This window comes from Amblyomma americanum, chromosome 11 (assembly GCF_052857255.1).
Source record: "Amblyomma americanum isolate KBUSLIRL-KWMA chromosome 11, ASM5285725v1, whole genome shotgun sequence".
NCBI classification, from domain to species: Eukaryota; Metazoa; Arthropoda; class Arachnida; order Ixodida; family Ixodidae; genus Amblyomma; species Amblyomma americanum.
Genome location: NC_135507.1, coordinates 98,527,098 through 98,549,310, shown reverse-complemented (window position 1 = coordinate 98,549,310; position 22,213 = coordinate 98,527,098).

Sequence of the window (22,213 nt, the reverse complement as noted above, 5' to 3'; positions counted from 1 at the left end):
CCTCTGATGAAGTTAAGGAAATTGCTGGCGACATCAAGGCGTTACTTGAAGAAATAAAAGCGTTAACAGCTCAGAATCAACATCATAAACCAGAAAATGAAAGACTTGAAAAGAAAGTCGACGAGCTCGAACAATATCAGCCAAGTAATAACCTGGAAATTAGGGGTGTGTAAGAGCAGCTCGACTGGACCACAGTGATAAAAAAAGATCGGCGATCTTGTGGGGGAAGCGATAACTGATACTGATATCGACATTTTCCATCGGGCACCCACGGCTCGCGGAGAGGATAAGAATATCGTTGTACGGTTCATATCGCGAACCAAGCGCTACACGTTCATTCCCAAGTAAAAAAAAAAGAAGCTGTGATCTGAAGGTGTGGGAGTTGAGGGCACAGGCACCGCTACCATTTACGTGAATAAGCATTTGACACGACAGAACAAGCTACATCTTGGTGCTGCCTTTGCGGAAAAGAAAAAGGCCGGATGGAAATACGTCTGGTTCAGCTCGGGTAAAATTTTGGCAATGAAAGATGAACAGACCGATGACATTTGAATTGCAAACGAAGATGATATCGCCCGCATCAAATAATCTTAGACGTCATTGTGTTGGTCCGGGTTTTTAACTTAATCTGCATGATGCTCAACTCAGCTTTTTTCATTACTGAATAATCCACATTAAATCAAATGCTCATTATTTACACCCATGTTTTTCCGTAATACACTTGAACGTCCGTAACATGAGGAACAAGCAAGATGAATAACACCATCTGCCGGGCTAGTTGGTTGCGATCCATATGTATCAGCAGCGCGAACACAAAAAGGAAGAAGGAGAAGATAGTACAGAGCGCTGGACAGATGAGCTGGACATTTGGCTAAAGTCCCTGCAAGGTAATTTTTACGCATTTGTTTTCACACAAACATGGTTAAGCAAAGATGAGACTTCCCCTACTTTTACTGATTACATTCCAATACGATTAGACAGAACTGGCAGAGGTGATGGCCTGATTATTTATCTACAACGAAAGTGCGCATACCATATTGTTCATGAGTTCACAGTTATGAAGAGATATACAGTGCCTAACGGTGGAAACCAGCACGTTTTTAGTTGCTGACCTTTATAGACCACCAACTGAATATAAGCGGCATTTCCTTGAGCATTTAGAAAATGTAATAATCTATTGTGCTAATACTGATTAGCAGTTCTTTCTTTTAGGAGATGTAAACATCGACACGTTGGCTGACGACTCTTCTGCGCGCGACTTCATGAATCTCTTATCCTCTTATAGCTGCGAAAATACCATTACTAATGCATGCCAACCCGAATTACTTCACAAAGTTCTACTTTTATAGATATATGTGTTTCAAACCTGGATGCATCAGATTTCAAAGCAGGGGCATTATCATGTGACGCCAGGGGCCATCTGCCCATATTCTTTGGCACAGAACACAACCTAGCCACGAACTATAAACGCAGCAGACTTGAATAGAACGCGGTGGATGACTCCTCCTTAAGCTTTTTTCATTCTTTAATTGAGCGGGCAGACTGGTCAAATGTGTATCTATAGCAGGAAGCAAATTCTGCGTACGAGGTTTTTCTCCGGGTCTTTATTAGTTGCTACAATGATGCATTTCCGCTGAGAGAGGATCAAAATGCAATCGGAAAATTAAAATGCCCTGGATTGACTCCGCCTTACTAAAATGCATCAAGAGAAAAATAATGTCTCACAAATTCATAAAATGCAAAGACGGCTACTTATTCAAAGAGTTTAAGAAATGTGGCAACAAATTAAACGCTGATATCAAGACAGCCAAACTTTCATATTATGAAACAATGTTTGCCACGATAAGAACGGATCCAGCAAACATCTGGAGGCAGGTAAATGATCTTACTGGCAGAAACCCATCACCGGTCAATAGTGGCCAAATGGTAATCAATGACTCCATAGTAGGTAGGCAAGTCGTTAGCAAATGAAATTAAGGAACGTTTCATTAATGCAGCCGTACCCGAGCCATCTGTTCAACAAAGTTGGAACTGCTGGCCTTCTCGTCGAGTAAATTCATTCGTTCTGGAAGCCGTTACCGACAGAGAAATCAATAGTCTTATAATACGCTTAAAAAATAATGTCGCAAGTGGGTATGACCCGCCGCGGTGGCTCAGTGGTTAGGGCGCTCGACTACTGATCCGGAGTTCCCGGGTTCGAACCTGACCGCGGCGGCTGCGTTTTTATGGAGGAAAAACGCGAAGGAACCCGTGGGCTGTGCGATGTCAGTGCACGTTAAAGATCCCCAGGTGGTCGAAATTATTCCGGAGCCCTCCACTGCGGCACCTCTCTCTTCCTTTCTTCTTTCACTCCCTTCTTTACCCTTCCCTTACGGCGCGGTTCAGGTGTCCAACGATATATGAGACAGTTACTGCGCCATTTCCTTTCCTTCCAAAACCAATTATTATTATTATTATTATTATTATTATTAAGTGGGTATGATGAAATTAAAGTTGAACCTGTAAAGCGAGTGTCATTAATAATCAGCCATGTCCAAGCCGATCTCATTAGTCTCACGTTTTCTACTGGAGTCTTCCCGGATAAACTAAAGATGGCTAAAGTAAATCCATTACACAAAGAATATCTAACTGACGATTTTGCGAATTACCGGCCAATCGCAGTGCTGCCGGTGTTTTCAAAGATTTACGAATTGTAAAAGAATAACCGGCTGTCAAAATATCTAACCAAGTACCGTATAATACCAACATTGTGGTATAGTTTACAGAAAAATCAGACAACTCAGGACGGTCTCCTTGCCGTGAAGCAGCAAATAATCAGAAATTTCACCTTCAGCTCTTCACCTTAGGAATATTTATCGATCTGCGCAAAACATTTGATTACGTTGACCACAAAATCTTAGCTATAAAATTTGATTGCTAAGGAATTCGAGGCGTCAAATTGTACCGTATCAGGAGCTACTCATCGTTTCGATGTCAGTTTGTTAAAATAGGCTTTACTTCTTCGAAAAATTTGACATTAAATGAGGAATCCCGGATTGCTCGATATTAGGCCCGTTACTTTTCCTTTTTTATGTGAATTCCATTACGGTACAAAGAACACCCACAATAACCATGTTTGCAGACAACACTAGTTTATCCTTTACAGGTAGAACACTATGAAATTGAAGAATCGGCCAATCTGTATTTAAAGGATTTATCCACACGGTTGCAACAAAACAAACTTCATTTGAATGCAGTAAAAACGAAGGAAATGATATTTAAGCCAATCAATAAGCATAAAGAAATGATTAACTTACAGTACAAAGGACACACCTTAGAACAAGTATGTGTGCAAAAGTTCCTTGGAGTATGGTTTAGTGAAGAGTTGTCTTGGACCCCTCATGTCAATCATCTGCTCTCCGAACTTGCGAAGTTTTTTGGTTGTATTAGAAAAAAGCTTCTCTTCTACCTCTTTGGCTAAAGCAATCACTATATTACTCCCTGTTCTACTATAAGCTTTGTATGGCATTCTGGTCTGGGGAACAACGACAAAAGGAAACTATGATAGGCTACAACTGCTGCAAAAACATGTCCTCCGGATTTTTGTGAACCACACTGGCCCTATTAGATTGTTGTCGACGCAACCACTTTTTCAAAGATTTGATGTTTTACCAGCAGATAAAGTCTATTTATGGATACCGGCACAGCGAATATATCAAAAGAAACTCCACAGTGTTTACATATCTGTTTTGGCGCAATATGATATCCGTAACCCAAAACACACAAATAAAAACTCAAAACAAATTATGGAAAACAAGATCTGGAATATTAGGTAACAGACATGTTCAATAATTCTGCTTCTATTTTGAATTTCTGCCTACCCAGAGAAACGTTCAAACGTGAACTGCGGGCAATTTTGTTTTCCGTTGAGATTGTTAAGTAACAATGATAAATGTAAATTTTCTTTTCAATTGCTGACTTCTTTTTGCGTGTTTTTGTGATATTTGAGCGAATATTCAATGTGATTTAAAAAAACGGTTCATAGTCCTTAAGTAGAGCCATGTTGTATAGGATGCGGGCGTGTACTATCTGCAACGCAGCTTCTCTTTTGTACCAGCTCTGTGCTGTACTGCTGTAGGCTGCTCCTTTTGTTACGGGGGCAGGGACCTCGTCAGGAAACCATGCCTTTAGTCTCTGCCACCCGCAAGATGATGTGATTTTCCTCCAAATAAAAACTAACCGACTGACTGAGTGACTGATTTCAAGGCGAGTAGAAAGCATGTCGAAGCCCTGCGTAGTTGAAGAGATCTGTCACCTGTATGACGCATGTGAAGGCGTGAGGAAAATTGGGCACACTACTGAAACGATGCCAGCATGCCTGACAGTATAATCTGACAGAGCGTGCATGTTGTCCAGATAAACGCACAGTGCACCCTCCATAACATGCTGGCCTATTCGCACGCCCAATTCAGCCGCCGAGGTGGCTCAGTGGTTATGGCTTTCGGTTGCTGAACCGAAAGGCACGGGTGCGATCCCTGCCGCGGCGGGCGAATTTCGATGCAGGCGAAATTCTAGAGGCCCGTGTAGTGTGCGATTTCAGTGCACAGTCAGGAACCTCAGGTGGTAGAAATTTCCCGAGCCCTTCACTATGTCGTCCCTCATAGTTTAAGTCGCTTTGGGATGTTAACCCCCATTAACTATAAGCCATTGCACGCGCTTTTATCTCTGGTGAGGCTTTTTCTAGCATTAAGCCCCAATGAAATGTCTCTTACTTCCGGTGTGACTGTCTGTCGGCGAGTGGCTTAGCGCGCGCAGGGGAGCCGTTTTATTAGTACACCTTTATTGAAAATCGGTAGCACGGCTCAACTTTGCACGCATACTCTGTTTTCATTTTTATTACCGGAGTACAGGTGAATAGCCACCCGATTCTTTGCCGATCCCCCAGTGTGCGTATGTGCCACCTTTTGATAGGCTAACAACAACAACAACGCATACTCTGCTTGTGGTTCTGGGCTACTTATCTTTGAAAGGTCGGTGTGACGCAAAATGTTCGGGCTGTGAGCCACATTGCAAGCTTTGTACGCAGCTGAATTGGCATGCCTTAGTTCCCAGGCGCCGGCCATTATTTCAACAGGAGACGACAGCTCTGCACGAGAATGTGTCCAATATACATTTCACTGAGTAGCTTTGTCACGTAGGAAGAACCACACTGAAGTGGAAGCTTTCGGTTTCTTTAGACTGCATGCCGAGCAAATAGGTACGGCATTGCAAGCAGAAAAGAACAGCTGGTGAGGAGTAGAATGGCTGGTTACGTAGCGCACTCCCGAAAGGGCTGTTAGGAACTCCTGAGAACAGGAGTAACCAGTCTTCTCCAATATTTGCAGAGGTATTGTGGGAGTGCTAGTAGGAGGAAATTTTACCGCTCTCTAGGCAAGAGTTGATTTTGGTGGAATGTTGCCCTCAGGTAGAAGTGAACTTGACAATTAATAGAAATATTATATACTTCTTTGCAGCTCACTTTGCAGAACATTTCAGGAGTATGTCTCTCTTCCTTTTAGGTATCTGTTACAGTATATTTCTGAGCACTTTGCCTTCCTATAAATTGGCATTTATGATCCTCAGGCGATTATATTTCATTTTATGAAGAAGCCCGTTTTATTGGATAGGAGCACTCCTATGGGAGCCTGATTTTAGATTATACTGTTTCAGAAAGAATGCCTGAATAAAATTAGTGACTAATATCAAACAATATTTTTATTGGGTACAAAACATTGGAGCCAAGTATCCAGCAGCTTCCTTTTCATGTTAACGAAGAACCAACGCCTTGGCCCCTGTGGAAATTACGAGGAGTGTCTTGACCTGCGGTCTCTTTGGGTATTCAATTTGAAAGGCCGAAGCGGATGAAAATAGACATTTCTATGTTGCAAGCAAGGAGGGTGCCTTAAAAAATTTGTCAACATACAGGCACGTCATGCTGCCGCTGTTTACAAGACACGACGTGAAAGGAGGTTTCTTCTGAAAGAAATTCTAGAGAAAAAGAACATAAACGCATGAGGGCAATTATACATCAAAGCTTGCCTTATCAGCTGCTTCAAGTTGAGTTCAGTCGAGGACTTCATAGGAATTTTTTATAAGATAGGTATTGTTGATGTTTAAACATTTTTCGTCACAAAATATTAACCTAGTAGTGCAGAGCAGCTAATCTGCAAGGTAATAGATATCTGTACCCTCTCTGATGACATCGGATGAAGGTTTTCCGGATCCAAAAAATGGCAGAAAAAGCCGCTTTTCTAGCCGTGAATGCAATACGGCGAATGGAAAGCTCCGTCAACCGGGAACCTTTTCCTCATACTGCATAGAACTGCAAAAATAAAATGGTCTTATTGTGGCACTTGCGAATTCGCGCTCCCTTTGGCTCTTTTCCTGCACTGAAAAGAGTAGTGCCACATTGTTTTTTGCACTGGCCACAAGGATGCTCACGCGTTCCAGACACCATATCCTAAGTAATTATTGAAATCGGGGCATGCAAACTAAGAACTACGGTTTGCATACACACAGTGGAAACTTGCATGCAATTTCTTTGCTGTGAGAACCGCAGCCGCACAATTGGAGGGCGTCATCATTCTCCGTGCAGGTGAAAAGCAGGAAAAAGGCGATTAACATACCAGTAGAAGCGGACCTTTGTTGCAATTTCCATGGCTTTGCTATGAATAGAAAGCTACCACCCGACTCCACCTCCTTTCCTAACCGCAGCATGTCTTCTGTGCTGCTTTGCTGTCACATTATTGGCAAGATCTTAAAAGGAAACATTTGACACTGATCCGTCTGGTTGGGGGTAGAAATTTCAGTTAGAAAGAACATCAACCAAAAAATTAAAGCGACTGCGAGCGAGTTGCAGCATGCCGTTTTTAAACCTCTGGTTAGTTATCCTCCGGGTCACTGGACCAACCCGTGAATGTAGGATGGGGTGGTGGGGGAGGTGTTCCTAGGAAGCGAGTAAAATTGTCTCGCGTCTGGTTAATATGGCATGAATCAAGGAAGAGCTCTCTGCGCAGCGCAGCTCAGTCTCCAACACAATAGCTGAATTCAATCTTGTCGTCAATCCTCGCAGTATTCAGCCACCGTGCACCGTTCGCTGCTAATTTCTTTCACATCTGCTTCGTGCTGCTTTATTGTCTGGGCGAAGCGCTTGGTTTTGTCAGTGTACGACACTGAGCACTTTGAGCAGGGGATCTTGAACACTTGTGTAAGCTTTATTGTTTTTCTTTCGGTTCCTTCTCGGTATCGGCAGTTTTAACCGGCACACTTGCCTCCCTGATAATTTCACTTAAGCGGAAGGGGTTTTGAAAATTCTAGCGAAGAGGAAACTGCTTCTTTTCACATTTTTTTTTTCAAGTGGGAAGAGCTTACAAGCTACATTTTGGAAATAGCCGCCTAAACAACAAGAAAGGCAGCACTCAGAACGATCACCACCCCATTTCTGCTGCCGAAAATCGCTGCTGTGTTTCGATGCCATTAATCCGAAAAATGCAACAATTCAGGCAATCTTCTTGGGCGCTAAGGCATTACCATGACCTATACTACGACTACAAAAAATATATAATCGCTTGCTTTTTTAGTATCACAAGGCTCTCTTGAAACAGAAGAAGAAACAAACGATTAGGGCGGGCGGAGTTTTGTTGACATCAAAAACTCACAGACCCAAAACACCGTGTATTTTCGCCTTGCTCATTGCCTGAACATGTTTTCTCAATAATGGGGCGTAAATACATAGAGAAAATTTGATACCTAGGAAGAGTGACTTATACTTCGTTGCACATATTAACCTAATGAGCCACGAATTTGCTGTCATACACTTGTTTCAGCCGCATGCAACAAATTCGACAGATGCTTACGTACTGACCGCTATGTGAGTTGGGGCCCAGGCAATGAAACCTTTTGTCTCGGCTTCCCGGGTTCACAGCAAGTCGCCCCATAACCAAGAGGGAGTGGCGTTAAGTTGCTTCGCGCCAGTGGCATCAAATGAGAGTTAAATCCTGCTTAGGCATATGCACGACGATGATCATCGAGCCTTTTTTATCCCGGCAGGTTTACATGAAGATACTGCGAAAGAACTAGGGGCCGTCACTGTCGAGAAATCTGATGCGTGACACACATAACTGCCGTGTCGGCGCGGCGCAACAACAGCCGCCAACATTTTCACGCTGCGTAGACAATGAATGACTAGTTTTTGCTTACGCACGTGTAGGAGCTATGGAAGTTACGTCGGCATGACATCGACGCCTACTCCGCGCCATTTTGATGTTCTCCGGGCGTCGGAACTGTAGCGTCGCTTGCTCGTGCATATGTGTGCGCGTGCTGCCGTATTGTTGTCCGTGCGCGTTCGTTGTTTCGCCGCCGCAGATGCGCTGGCGGCTAGGTTTCCTGAACCGAGAGACTGCTCAGCCTATCCGACCAGTTTGCGCGATGCGGGTAAAGAAAAGATATGCGCAAAAAGCAAAGCTTGCAGTGTGGATTTCTTTTCACCTCAACGCATTAGACTGCGCTGTCGACGTCTACCTGTTTTCCATTGTAAACATGTGCGACATCAATGAATATATTGTGTTAAGAACAAGTCTTGTCATTCGAAAGCAACAGAAGCGTGCAAATTGCTTGAAGCTTATAGTTATATCACCAGCGGGTGGATAAATGTGCCGTGGATGAAAAAAGTTGGCCCGGACACTGTCATCACCTTAACACAGGTAAGCAGTCACCCCTTTGGTGCTGATATCTTTTGTCACATCATTCTTTTGTTTTGTTATCTGCGCTGCTCAATCATTCACAATGCCTGTTAGTTCCTCCTGTTTAGGCGTGGATATTCGCAGACAGCGACGTAAACGTCCCGGCGGCTCAATGTGTGTGCATGGCAGGCTATAGCGGGGTATGTTCGCATGTTGCTGCCAAGCTTTTCTGCATAGAGCACGGCCAGCGTTAAGGCGAAGAGCGCTTATGCACCGACTGGGTCACCCAGTGGCTCCCACCGCACGTCCGCAAAATGAAGGGCGACGCATTGCAGAGATAGACCTTCTCTTCATGGTCTATGAAGAGCCGACTGTTCCGGAGTTTCCACGTTCGAACCCGACCGCGGCAGGTGTGTTTTTATGGAGGCAAAACGCTCAGGCGCCCGTGTGCTGTGCGATGTCAGTGCATGTTAAAGGTCCCCAGGTGGTCTAAATTATTCCGGAGCTTTCACTATTGCACCTCTTTCTTCCTTTATTGTTTCACTTCCTCTTTTATCCCTTCCCTTACGGCGCAGCTCAGGTGCCCAACGATATATGAGACAGATACTGCGCCATTTCCTTTCGCCCAAATCCATCTATTATTATTATTATTATTGGTTCGTACGACTGAGGATAGCACCAAAATGTCAGAAATGGTTGTTACATTCTTTTTCTCTCCAAGATAGTGCTGACAAATAAAAAGAGATGCAGGACTTAACATTTAGTCACATGAAGTACCGGGACCACTTCTACACTCTCTTTGCCGCACACCGCATCAGCAAGTGGAGATGTCAGTGACAGGCTAAACGACAAGCAAAATGATGAAATTTTGTATGAACTCCCTCAGGTATGTTGTTTTGGATATGAAGCGTCTGGCTGCCATTACTGTCCGCTTTCTGTGGCAGTGTAAACAACCAAACATCTCTTCTACTCCCAGTGGTCTGACGAACGTGCACACAAAGAAATCAACCAAACTGTGCCAATGAGTTCCAGCTATCAGCGGGTTGTCTTTAACAAACTTAATTTCCTGAGAGTCCACTGGGCACTGTTTTTTTGAAAATAATGAACAGCTTTATTATAATTGTTATAAAAATAAACACTCTCGTGCTTCAACACTTGCGATTTTACGGTGGCAGAGCTGTACTCTAGTAGCAGCATGCTCCGGTGTAAATCATTAGCTGCACCTGCACAATGTCAGTCACTATCACGCCGGCTCAGTGAGTACAGTCTGGTTGCTGCTGAACTTAAGGTTGCAGAATTAAATGGCGGTTACTATTGCATTTTTATAAAGATTGGAAGCGAAAGTGCCTCTGTGCTATGCTATTCAATGCATAAGAACCATGAATGCTGTAAAGTTCTGCAGCCCTTCACTGCGGTGATTCAAGCTCTGTACTCCCTTTCATCCCTTCGCTCATGCTATGTCTTATGTGAGCACAGTGAGAGAGTTTCTCCACCTTTCCTTCCACCATAACCACCGCTGCCACAGAGGAGTGAGAGCTACCAACCCGTACCAATCTTGGAACACTGACCTGCATTCACTCCAATAAAAAATAACACCACTGTGTTGTATAACTCGTTAGTGCACAGTAGACACAATCATTATTGTTACACATTTGTTGCTGGCATTCTTTCATTCAACTTCTACTCGAAGACTTACCTCCAACATTTTCTGTCTTTGCTTCAGCATTCCGACAATGCTCTCAACATGAACACGAACATTAGCGTTTTCTCGCGTTCGCTCAATCTCAAAATCAAATCAAATCAATTGGTTTTTGAGGAAAGGAAATTGTGGTTGTAATTGGTTTTTTTGGGGAAAGGAAATGGCGCAGTATCTGTCTCATATATCGTTGGACACCTGAACCGCGCCCAATCTCAAAACTCTAAAGCTTCCTGTTTTCAATCCCTCCTTTATCCCTTCCCTTGCGCCGCGGTTCAGGTGTCCAAAGATATATGAGACAGATACTGTGCCAATTCCTTTCCCCCAAAACAAATTATTATTCTTATTATTCCTCTTTCCTTTTATAAATGCAGCAACTGCCAGCTTTGCACAGCATATGCCATTACTTTAAGCAATAAGGAATCCTCGATTTGCTGGGACGATGTCTCCTCTCTCTAAAAGATTAAGTATACTGCTGTCCTTCGTGATCTGCTTGTCAGTAGCACGTCGACCTAATGCTTGGTAAATATATGTAACCATTCTTTGCGGCCAGATTCCTAATTAAAATTTGACAGTATTGTGATGTTTGTACTGAGGCTTTGCATCTGCATGTGACAATGAGATGGGCCTGAGTATAAATAACTCGTAGTAGTCCAGAATGACTCGAACATTCAGTCCAATGTTTTGTACGAAGGCAGCTGGTATTCTATTATTTCCTCTTTATCAAGAAACCGTACAAATGATCCAAGACGATCGTAACAAATGTCTAACCACTTGTTAAAAACCGTGGATACAGTGAGATGAGAAGCGCTAAAGCGATATGCTAAATACTGCATCTGGGTTCCGAGGCTCAACCTCATCGTTAACATCACCATCTCCTGAATTTTTGTGAGCGTGTTTCTTGAAAAGTGGGCTGCATGGTCTTCTAGCGAATTAAAGCGAAATAAAAGTGCCATTAATTATGGCAGTCTTGTGAGAAGGCGACTCTTACGCCATAACGACGAAATACCTCATCAGAGAACACTGTTGCCGCCAGGCTCTCTTTGCCTGCCCTCAGATACCGGGATATTTGCAACTTCCTCCAGCGACTGAATATGCAATGTTGCCAGATCAGCCGAACATGACGTGCCTTCATTAAGGGATGGTATAGAAACCCCATTTAATAAAAATTAATTTAGACAAGAGATTGCAGTTGAGAAAATTACCGCAAATTGAGTTCACAGAGGAGGAAGTACACAACGTAGTCCTGTGTTAATATTTTCTCATCCCTATTTGAACCTGCACCAACCACTTCAAGTACACACTGCCGTTAGTCTACAACTGGTCTTTGCATGTGAGCGAAACGACCGGTACAGACAAATTGTTGCTTTGTGCTTTTACGGGCCCTGTAACAGATGTACAGAAACTCTGGCCAAGTAAAAGATCATCATGGCCAAGTAAGAGATCATTGATCAAGTAATAGATCAAGTAACAGGTCATTTGAAGCACTATAATTGCAGGGACGATATATTTGTCACACAAAGCTCTTTTGTAATTTAATGATAAACATCTCAGAGAACCGCTTCCGAACATCTGTTCTAAACGTTAACCAAACTCAATCCTCTCACTATTTGCATTGGTTATGAAATGCTGCCTACCATTTTCTGAGGCTGCAAGCTCAGGGCTGGCCTCCGCATCTGCCCGACATGAGAGGTCCTCAGGTGCTTCAGCAGGCATTTCCTCTGACTCAACTGCGTTAGTTAACTGCCAAAAAATGAAGCGCTGGTGTTCCACCTAAATTCTTGAAATGTTACTACGTAAAACAAACATTTGCTGCGATTTAACTACTGCTGAACCTTATTAGAAAGCGAAAGCTGTGGTGTATCGGGTAACAAAACGCGGCTTGGCATCTGTAATGTTGAGTGCGTTCTGCATAATGGATAGGCAGGGCGCCCACCCTCACCCTGCCACCCTGACAAGTGAAAAATTAATGGTTGATTGCGAGAGGTTGGTCATGCAATAAACGCTGCGGCCTATATATTTCCCCCAGACTGACGTCACAATGGCAGTCTCCGTCGCATGACATCATGCGATGAAAATTGAAAATTGGTTTTTTGGGGAAGGAAATTCCGCAGCATCTCTCTCACATCTCGTGGGACACATCAACTTCGGCGTAAGGTAATAGAGCAAGGACTGAGAGCAGAAAGGAAGAAATGGGTGCAATAGTGGAGGGCTCCGGATTAATTTCCACCAGCTGGAGATCTTTAACGTGCACTGACAGCGCACAGCACACTGGCGCCTTTGCGTTTCTCCCATATAGAAACGCTGCAGCCACTTTCACTTTCGAACCCGGGTAATCCGGACCAGTAGCCGATCGATCGCCCTAGCCACTTAGCCACCACGGTGGGCTTGACATCACGCGACTGTCTCTTCAATATTCTACCGCTCTCTACCGGTGAATAGAAAGGTCAAAAGGTCAAGGTAAAAGGTCAAGTGGAGCGACACCATGGTGTACCATAATATGGTAAGGATTATAGCCACATTAAACATCTGGCTGTCTTCAAGGTCAACCTGGAACGCACGGCAAAATCGGCTTTACGTAGCTTTAGCTTCAACACAATTCAGTTCGACTGTTGTGACCGCTTGCTTTCGTTTCATGCGTTGTGCCTTCAGACGCTTGAACTGACCGTTGCGGACAGCCTGGGCTGCATATCCCACATTTTGCGAAGCAGCCCAATCTGATTTGCCCCCGTCAAGCAGTGTGGAAGACATGCCTGCGTGGCAGAGCAAAGATGATTTTGATTTCCAAAATAATCACATAGACTGAACGACTGCCTGTGTCGGCAATTATCGGAAATCATACACCGATCCGCTTGCATGGCAAGCCCAGACCAGATCGAGCGGCACCGCCTACTGCCCACTGTATGCCAACGCATGATTTCCTGGCGGCCGGGCGGGTGCGCGCGCTTAACCATGCTAGCATTTCTCGGCCATCGTAGCTTCGCTGTTCAGCGATAATGACTTCCGCGTTTTTGTGCATGCTTGCGGGGAACGCGCGGGCGGGGAGGTCGGAAAACTCTCCGCCAAGACCGGCAAAAAACAGGTAAAGGGGGTTTAATGAAGCGCTGTTTTACAGTCTCAGTCAACACCCTGAAATTAGCGCTGATGAACTTAAATTAAACTTGGTTTTGGGGGAAAGGAAATGGCGCAGTATCTGTCTCATATATCGTTGGACACCTGCACCGCGCCGTAAGGGAAGGAATAAAGGAGGGAGTAAAAGAAGAAAGGAAGAGAGAGGGGCCGTAGTGGAGGTCTCCGGAATAATTTCGACCACCTGGGGATCATTAACGTGCACTGACATGCCACAGCACACGGGTGCCTCATCGTTTTGCCTCCATAAAAACGCCGCCGCCGCGGTCGGGTTCGATCCATGGTACTCGGGATCAGTAGCAGAGCCAGAAAATTGGTTCGTGATGTGAAGAAAGCCTCGCCGCGGTGGCTCAGTGGTTAGGGCGCTTGACTACTGAACCGGAGTCCCCGGGTTCGAACCCGAAAACGGCGGCTGCGTTTTTATGGAGGAAAAACGCTAAGGCGCCCGTGTGCTGTGCGATGTCAGTGCACGTTAAAGATCCCCAGGTGGTCGAAATTATGCCGGAGCCCTCCACTACGGCACCTCTCTCTTCCTTTCTTCTTTCACTCCCTCCTTTACCCTTACGGCGCGGTTCAGGTGTCCAACGATATATGAGACAGATACTGCGCCATTTCCTTTCCCCCCAAAACCAATTATTAATATTGATGTGAAGAAAGGAAATACGCAGTAACTGCTTCATTTGTCTCGACGGGCACCCGAACTGCACCGTAAGGGAAGGGATGAAGGAGAGATTGAAGGAACAATGAAGAAAGAGGTGCCGTAGTGGAGGGCTCCAGAATAATTTCGAACACCTGGGGATTTTTAAGGTGCACTGACGTCGCACAGCGCATGGGGGCCTTTTGTGTTTCGCCTACATCGAAACGCGGCCGCCGCGGTCGCGTTCGAACCCGGGTACACCGGCTCAGTAGACGAGCGCCTTAACCACTGAGCCACTGGCATCGGCTTGTGATGGGATATTATTGTTAATGAAAGGAAGTGGCGCAGTCACTGCCTCACTTCTCAGTGGACACCGAAACAGCTCCGGTAAGGAAGGGATAAAGGACGGAGTCAAACAACAGAGAGAGAAGGAAATACCTGTAGTGAAGGTTTCTGGAATAATTTCGCCCACCTGGGGATATTTACGTATGTCAATGCAACTTAAAGATTATTGCTGAGGCCTCCACTACGACACCTGTTTCTTCCTTTCTTCTCTTAGTCCCTCTTTTATCCTTCTCTTATGGCGCGGTTAGGTGTCAGCAAATATGTCAGACAGATACTGCACCATTTCCTTTCTCCAAAAACCAATTTTCATTTTCATTTTGCCCCGCCGCGGTGGCTCACTGGTTAGGGCGCTCGACTACTGATCCGGAGTTCCCGGGTTCGAACCCGACCGCGGCGGCTGCGTTTTTATGGAGGAAAAACGCCAAGGCGCCCGTGTGCTGTGCGATGTCAGTGCACGTTGAAGATCCCCAGGTGGTCGAAATTATTCCGGAGCCCTCCACTACGGACCTATTTGTTCCTCTCTTCTTTCACTCCCTCCTTTATCCCTTCCCTTACGGCGCGGTTCAGATGTCCAACGATATATGAGACAGATACTGCGCCATTTCCTTTCCACCAAAAACCAATTATTATTATTGGTATTATTATTATTATTATCATTATTATTATTATTATTATTATTATTATTATTATTATTATTATTATTATTATTATTATTATTATTATTATTATTATTATTATTATTATTATTATTATTTTATTTGACGCGCACGGACATCGAAAAGCACACGGGGGCATTTTGCGTTTCGCTTCCATCGAAAAGCGGCAGCCGTTGCCGGTTTCGATCCAAGAAACTCCGGCTAAGTAGCCGAACGCTATAATCAATGAGCCACTGCGGTGGGTCCATTGGCTTGAGCATCGCCGAAGTTGTGGTCGGTGTCCGCGCCACTGGATGCACCACGTTGGCTCATAGGTTAGCGCGCTCAGTGCTGGCACAACGGAAACCTGGCTTCGCCGAACATATTGTTACGTATGCCAGCCACATTTTATCAAGGCCGAAAGGAATTATTTCCTAACGGAACAGCAATATTTGCTCTGCGATCATTTGGGCGATTGGAAGGTTCGAATCTTACATTCGTGATCGCCATTCACTGGCGTTGGCGACCACCATGGTTCCTGCTGGTTGGCCTCCCTCAAAGACCCATCTGGACGTCTTGCTCGTTGAGAAGAGTGTCTTCTATCGATCCGGCTGTAAGCGTTCTGATGCCGATGCCACCCTATCCCGCTCCTCTCTAATCTATTCGACTCAACATCTCTCGCCGCCAGTGATTTCTCCTCTCTTGACACTGCCGACATTCCATCTGAACAACGTCATGACCCTTGGATCGCTTCCCTTCTCGCTGTCCTATCTACGCCATCTACGCCGCTTGCGGACCAGATTATCCGCCGTCAAGCCCGGCACTTTGCGATACGGGACGGCCTGTTTTAGCGCCGCAACTGCCTTTCCCACGGGCGCTAATGGCTCTTTGTCATTCTTCGGCACCTCTGCTTCGGCCTGTGCGCCTCTTTCTATGCAAACCCCTAGTGAAGAGGAAAGCTGAACGGAGAGCATAAAATTAAAATACAGAAAATGAAGCAATGTTCAGAAGTCTCCGAAGGGAACAGTTGTTTACATTTGGCAGCGAAGCGCTGGAAGCGGTCACTACCTTGTCGCTTAGTGCTGTCTCTCTTCCAAGCCCACAGGGACGAGATTTGAAGGCGCCGGCTCCTTTGCCAAGCCATGTAACCCTTTAAAGCCGAGCACCTGGCTGGCCCATAGCTTGTACCCATTTTGAGGATACCGGTGGGTAACCGGCCTGCAGCGGGAGCCGAACCCACTACCTCCCGATGCAGAGGTGGTTGCTCTACCATGTCTTTACCTTCCTCCTTAGGGAAGGTAGTGACGTTATATCCTGAAACCGGGAGGGAAATAACGTGAAGATTAAGGTAGGGCGGAGCCCATTTTCTGAGTAGTTTCTGATGACGAATGAATGCCGGCCGCGGCAGCCGATTTTTCATTGAGGCGAATTGCTAGAGGTCCGTGTAGTTTAAAATGTCAGTGCAGAACCCCAGGTGGCCCAAATTATCATGAGCGCTCCAGCACGACATTTCTGAATACCTGACTCGCTCTGGGACCTGCAGACAATAGACACAGTTCACCTGTAATTATTTCACTTGCCCTTCTCTGAGCCGGCAAGAAGACTGCAATAATATGCCATAAGGCTGCCAGGGTGTTCCTGGAGCTGCGCGCAGTCCCAGATCCTTTCCTTCGCTCAGCGCACTACATGGCTTTCAAGCCGCTAAAACAGCGAACAGGGTAAGGGAGATTGTTGCTAGTAGCAGTATGAGTCCTCCTCAAACAAAATTCGTTACCTGCTGTCCGAGGCACCGGCCGCGGTGGCTCAGTGGTTAGAGCGCTCGACTACTGATCCGGAGTTCCCAGGCTCAAATTTGACCGCGGCGGCTGCGTTTTTATGGAGGAAAAACGCTAAGGCGCCCGTGTGCTGTGCGATGTCAGTGCACGTTAAAGATCCGATGATGATGATGATGATGATGATCATGGCCTCTGGTTGAATGGCACGTACCCACTGTGGGGGATTGGCCAGGGTACATTGTTGATACAAATAAACACATGGGTAAGGAGTGGAATAATTGGATAATTTTGTGAATAATAAGAATAATGATAATAATTGGTTTTTGGGGGAAATGAAATGGCACAGTATCTGTCTCATATATCGTTGGACACCTGAACCGCGCCGTCAAGGAAGGGATAAAGGAGGGAGTGAAAGAAGGAAGGAAGAAGAGGTGCCGTAGTGGAGGGCTCCGGAATAGTTTCGACCACCTGGGGATCTTTAACGTGCACTGGCCATGCACAGCACACAGGCGCCTTAGCGTTTTTCCTCCATAAAAACGCAGCCGCCGCGGTCGGGTTCGAACCAGGGAACTCCGGATCAGTAGTAGAGTTCCCCCGCCGCGGTGGCTCATTGGTTAGGGCGCTCAACTACTGATCCGGAGTTCCCGGGTTCGAACCCGACCGCGGCGGCTGCGTTTTTATGGAGGAAAAACGCTAAGAGGCCGTGTGCTGTACGATGTCAGCGCACGTTAAAGATCCCCAGGTGGTCGAAATTATTCCTGAGCCCTCCAGTACGGTACCTCTTCCTTTCTTCTTTCACTCCCTCCTTTACCCCTTACCTTAAGGCGCGGTTCAGGTGTCCACTGATATGTGAGACAGATACTGCGCCATTTCCTTTCCCCCAAAACCAATTACTGATTACCAATTAAAGTCGAGTGCCCTAACCACTGAGCCACCGCGGCGGGTGTGAAGAAGGGGCAAATTTGGAAAAAAAAGTGAAAGAAAAAGGAAATGCAAAAGCCGTGAATTCCCATTTTAGCATAAGTATCGACCTGATGCAATTATATACCCGTGAATTAAATAGCGCACAGATTTCAAGGCATACCTCTTGGCGCTTGCCCCGAAGGAGAGTAGTATCAGAATAGATAGAGGGAGCCCCAGTCGAGCGACGGGGCTCCCTCTACGGAGTGAAGTAAGCCGCCGGCAAAAGAGGAAAAAGTGATCTATAGACTACTTCGCCACAAGACTCACAAAGGTTTGCCAGCGATAACCCTGATCGGCATAAGTAGAGGTTTAGTCGCGGTATTCTGCAACGCAAGAGGGTCATGGAGACCTCACATTTTCTTGAAGTGCACATCCGCACTCTCCAAGGAAATGCCAGGGGTTGAAAATCCGCTACAGCAAGGAGAGGCTCATGGCTCAAGTATTGGAGGCGCTGGAACCGTTGGAAGCGTGCTGCAGTCAAGAAGACAGTATTGGGTACGATTGGGAGAATAGGTTCCCCCAAGGCCGGACTTAGCTAAAAAATCAGCCCTCTCATTACAGACAATGCCACAGTGCCCAGGGACCCAGTGAAAACGAACTTCTGTAATATGTGGTGGAAGAAAAAATCGAAGGGAGCGGCTCATAGGGGTATCCCTCGATTTCTCGAGTGTTGTCAAGACGGACAGACTGTCTGAAAGTATAATAACCTGAGAGATATTGCAAGGAATCCTGGTTAAGGCCACCTCAATGGCCGGAAACTCGGCTACAAAAATAGGGGTATAGTCTAAATAGGGGTATAGTTAAAGATCCCCAGGTGGTCGAAATTATTCCGGAGCCCTCCACTACGGCACCTCTTTCTTCTTGCACTCCCTCCTTTATCCCTTTCCTTACGGCGCGGTTGAGGTGTCAAAAAATATCATCATCATCATCAGCCTGACTACACCCACTGCAGGGCAAAGGCATCTCCCATGTCTCTCCAATTAACCCTATCCTTTGCCAGCTGCATCCACCTTTTGCCTGCAAAGTTCTTAATCTCATCCGCCCACCTAACATTCTGCCGCCCCCTGCTACGCTTACTTTCTCTTGGAACCCACTCCGTTATCCTTAAGGACCAGCGGTTATCTTACCTTCGCATTACATGCCCTGCCCCAGTCCATTTCTTTCTCTTGATTTCGACTAGGATGTCATTAACCCGCGTTTGTTCCCTCACCCACTCTGCCCGCTTCCGGTCTCTTAACGTTACACCTATCATTTTACTTTCCATGGCTCGCTGCCTGGTCCTTAACCTAAACTGAACTCTTTTCGTTAGCCTCCACGTTTCTGCCCCGTAGGTGAGTACCGGTAAGATAAGCTGTTGTACACTTTCCTCTTGAGGGAAATTGGTGAACTGCCACTCATGATCTGCGAGAATTTGCCATATGCGCTCCACCCCATTCTTATCCTTCTAGTTATCTCCCTCTCATGATCCGGATCAGCTGTCACTACCTGCCCTTGGTAGACATATTCCGTCACCACTTCTAGGCTCTCGCTGCCAATTGTGAACTGTTGTTCCCTTGCTAGGCTGTTGAACATTACCTTGGTTTTCTGCATGTTAATTTTTAGACCCAACGATCTGCTCTGCCAGTTTAACTCATTGATTATGATTTGCAGTTCACCTCCTGAGTGACTCAGCAAAGGCAATGTCATCAACGAATCGCAGATTATTTAGGTATTCTTCATTTATTCTTATTCCCATCTGTTTCCAATTCAGGCCTTGAAATACCTGCTGTAAACATACGGTGAACAGCATTGGCGTGATCGTGTCTCCTTGCCTGACGCCCTTCCTTATTGGAATTTTATTGCTGATTTTATGGAGGACTATAGTAGCTGTGCAGTTGCTATATATATCCTCCAGTATTTTGACATAAGGTTCTTCTACCCCCGATTACGCAATGCCTGTATGACTGCTGAGGTTTCCACTGAGTCGAATGCTTTCTCGTAATCAATGAAAGCTACATATAAACGTTGGTTATATTCTGCACATTTCTCTATCACCTGATTGGTAGTGTGAATATGACCTATTGTGGAATATCCTTTACGAAAGCCTGCTTGATCATTTGGTTGATTAAAGTCTAACGTTGCTCTGACTATATTAGCGATTACCTGAGTAGATACTTTGTAGGCAATGGATAATAAGCTGAGCGGCCCGTAATTTTTTAAGTCCTTGGCTTCTCCCTAATGAATTAAGATAATGTTTGCATTCTTCCAAGCTTCTGGTACAGTCGAGGTCATAAGGCATTGCGTATACAGGGTGGCTAGTTTTTCTAGCACGATGTACCCTCCATCCTTCAACAGATCTGCTGTTACCTGGTCCTCCCCAGCTGCTTTTCGCCTTTTCATTGCTTCTAAGGCTTTCTTTACTTCATCTTTCGTTACTGGCGGGATGACGCATTGCTGTGCACTGCTGTCTTCCTCAATAACGCTCCGATTACATTGGCTACTGTACAGATCTCTGTAGAACTCTTTGGCTACGTTAACTATCTTATCCATATTGTTAATTGGTTTGATCATAGAAGGTGCGTTGAAATGTGAAAGGTGCGTTGAAAGGTGAAAGGTGCGTTGTAGCGACCACAAAATGGTAAGGTCTAGAATTAGCTTAGACTTGAAGAGGGATCGGAAGAAGCTAGTGAAGAAGAAGACCATTAACGAGTTAGCCGTAAGAGGGAAAGCACAGGAGTTTAGGATAGCCCTGCAAAACAGATATTCGGCTTTAACTGAGGAAGATAATCTTGATGTTCATTCAATGCACGATAATCTGACAACAATAATTACGGAGTGCGCAGTAGAAGTAGGCGGTAGGACAGTTCGAAAGGATACCGGGAAACTATCTCAGGTGACGAAAGATCTCATTAAGAAGCGCCAAAACATGAGGGCATGTAACCCTACCGATAGAATAGAACTAACGGAGTTATCAAAGTTAATAAATAAGCGCAAGGTAGCCGACATAAGGAAGTTTAATATGGAGAAAATCGAGCATGCTATAAAGAGCGGAGGTAGCCTAAAAACAGTGAAGAGGAAACTAGGCATAGGTAAAAACCAGATGTATGCATTAAGAGACAACCAGGGCAATGTCTTTAGCAATATGGATAAGATAGTTAACGTAGCCGAAGAGTTTTACACAGACCTGTACAGTAGCCAATGTAATCAGAGCGTTAATGAGAAAGACAGCAGTGCACAGCAATGCGTCATCCCGCCAGTAACGAAAGATGAAGTAATGAAAGCCTTAGAAGCAATGAAAAGGGGAAAAGCAGCTGGGGAGGATCAGGTAACAGCAGATCTGTTGAAGGATGGAGGGGACATCGTGCTAGAAAAACTAGCCACCCTGTATACGCAATGCCTTATGACCTCGACTGTACCAGAAGCTTGGAAGAATGCAAACATTATCTTAATTCATAAGAAGGGAGACGCCAAGGACTTGAAAAATTACAGGCCCATCAGCTTACTATCCGTTGCCTACAAAGTATTTACTAAGGTAATCGCTAATAGAGTGAGGGCAACGTTAGACTTTAATCAACCAAATGATCAGGCAGGCTTTCGTAAAGGATATTCCACAATAGATCATATTCACACTATCAATCAGGTGATAGAGAAATGCGCGGAATATAATCAACCTCTATATATAGCTTTCATTGATTACGAGAAAGCATTCGACTCAGTGGAAACCTCAGCAGTCATACAGGCATTGCGTAATCAGGGTGTAGAAGAGCCTTATGTCAAAATACTGGAAGATATATACAGCAACTGCACAGCTACTATAGTCCTCCATAAAGTCAGCAATCATATTCCAATAAGGAAGGGCGTCAGGCAAGGAGACACGATCTCACCAATGCTGTTCACCGCATGTTTACAGGAGGTATTTCGAGGCCTGAATTGGGAACAGTTGGGAATAAGAATAAATGGAGAATACCTAAATAATCTGCGATTTGCTGATGACATTGCCTTGCTGAGTCACTCAGGAGGTGAACTGCAAATCATGATCAATGAGTTAGACAGGCAGAGCAGATCGATGGGTCTAAAAATTAACATGCAGAAAACCAAGGTAATGTTCAACAGCCTAGCAAGGGAACAACAGTTCACAATCGGCAGCGAGAGCCTAGAAATTGTGACGGAATACGTCTACTTAGGGCAGGTAGTGACAGCTGATCCGGATCATGAGAGGGAGATAACTAGAAGGATAAGAATGGGGTGGAGCGCATATGGCAAATTCTCGCAGATCATGAGTGGCAGTTTACCAATTTCCCTCAAGAGGAAAGTGTACAACAGCATAATCTTACCGGTACTCACCTACGGAGCAG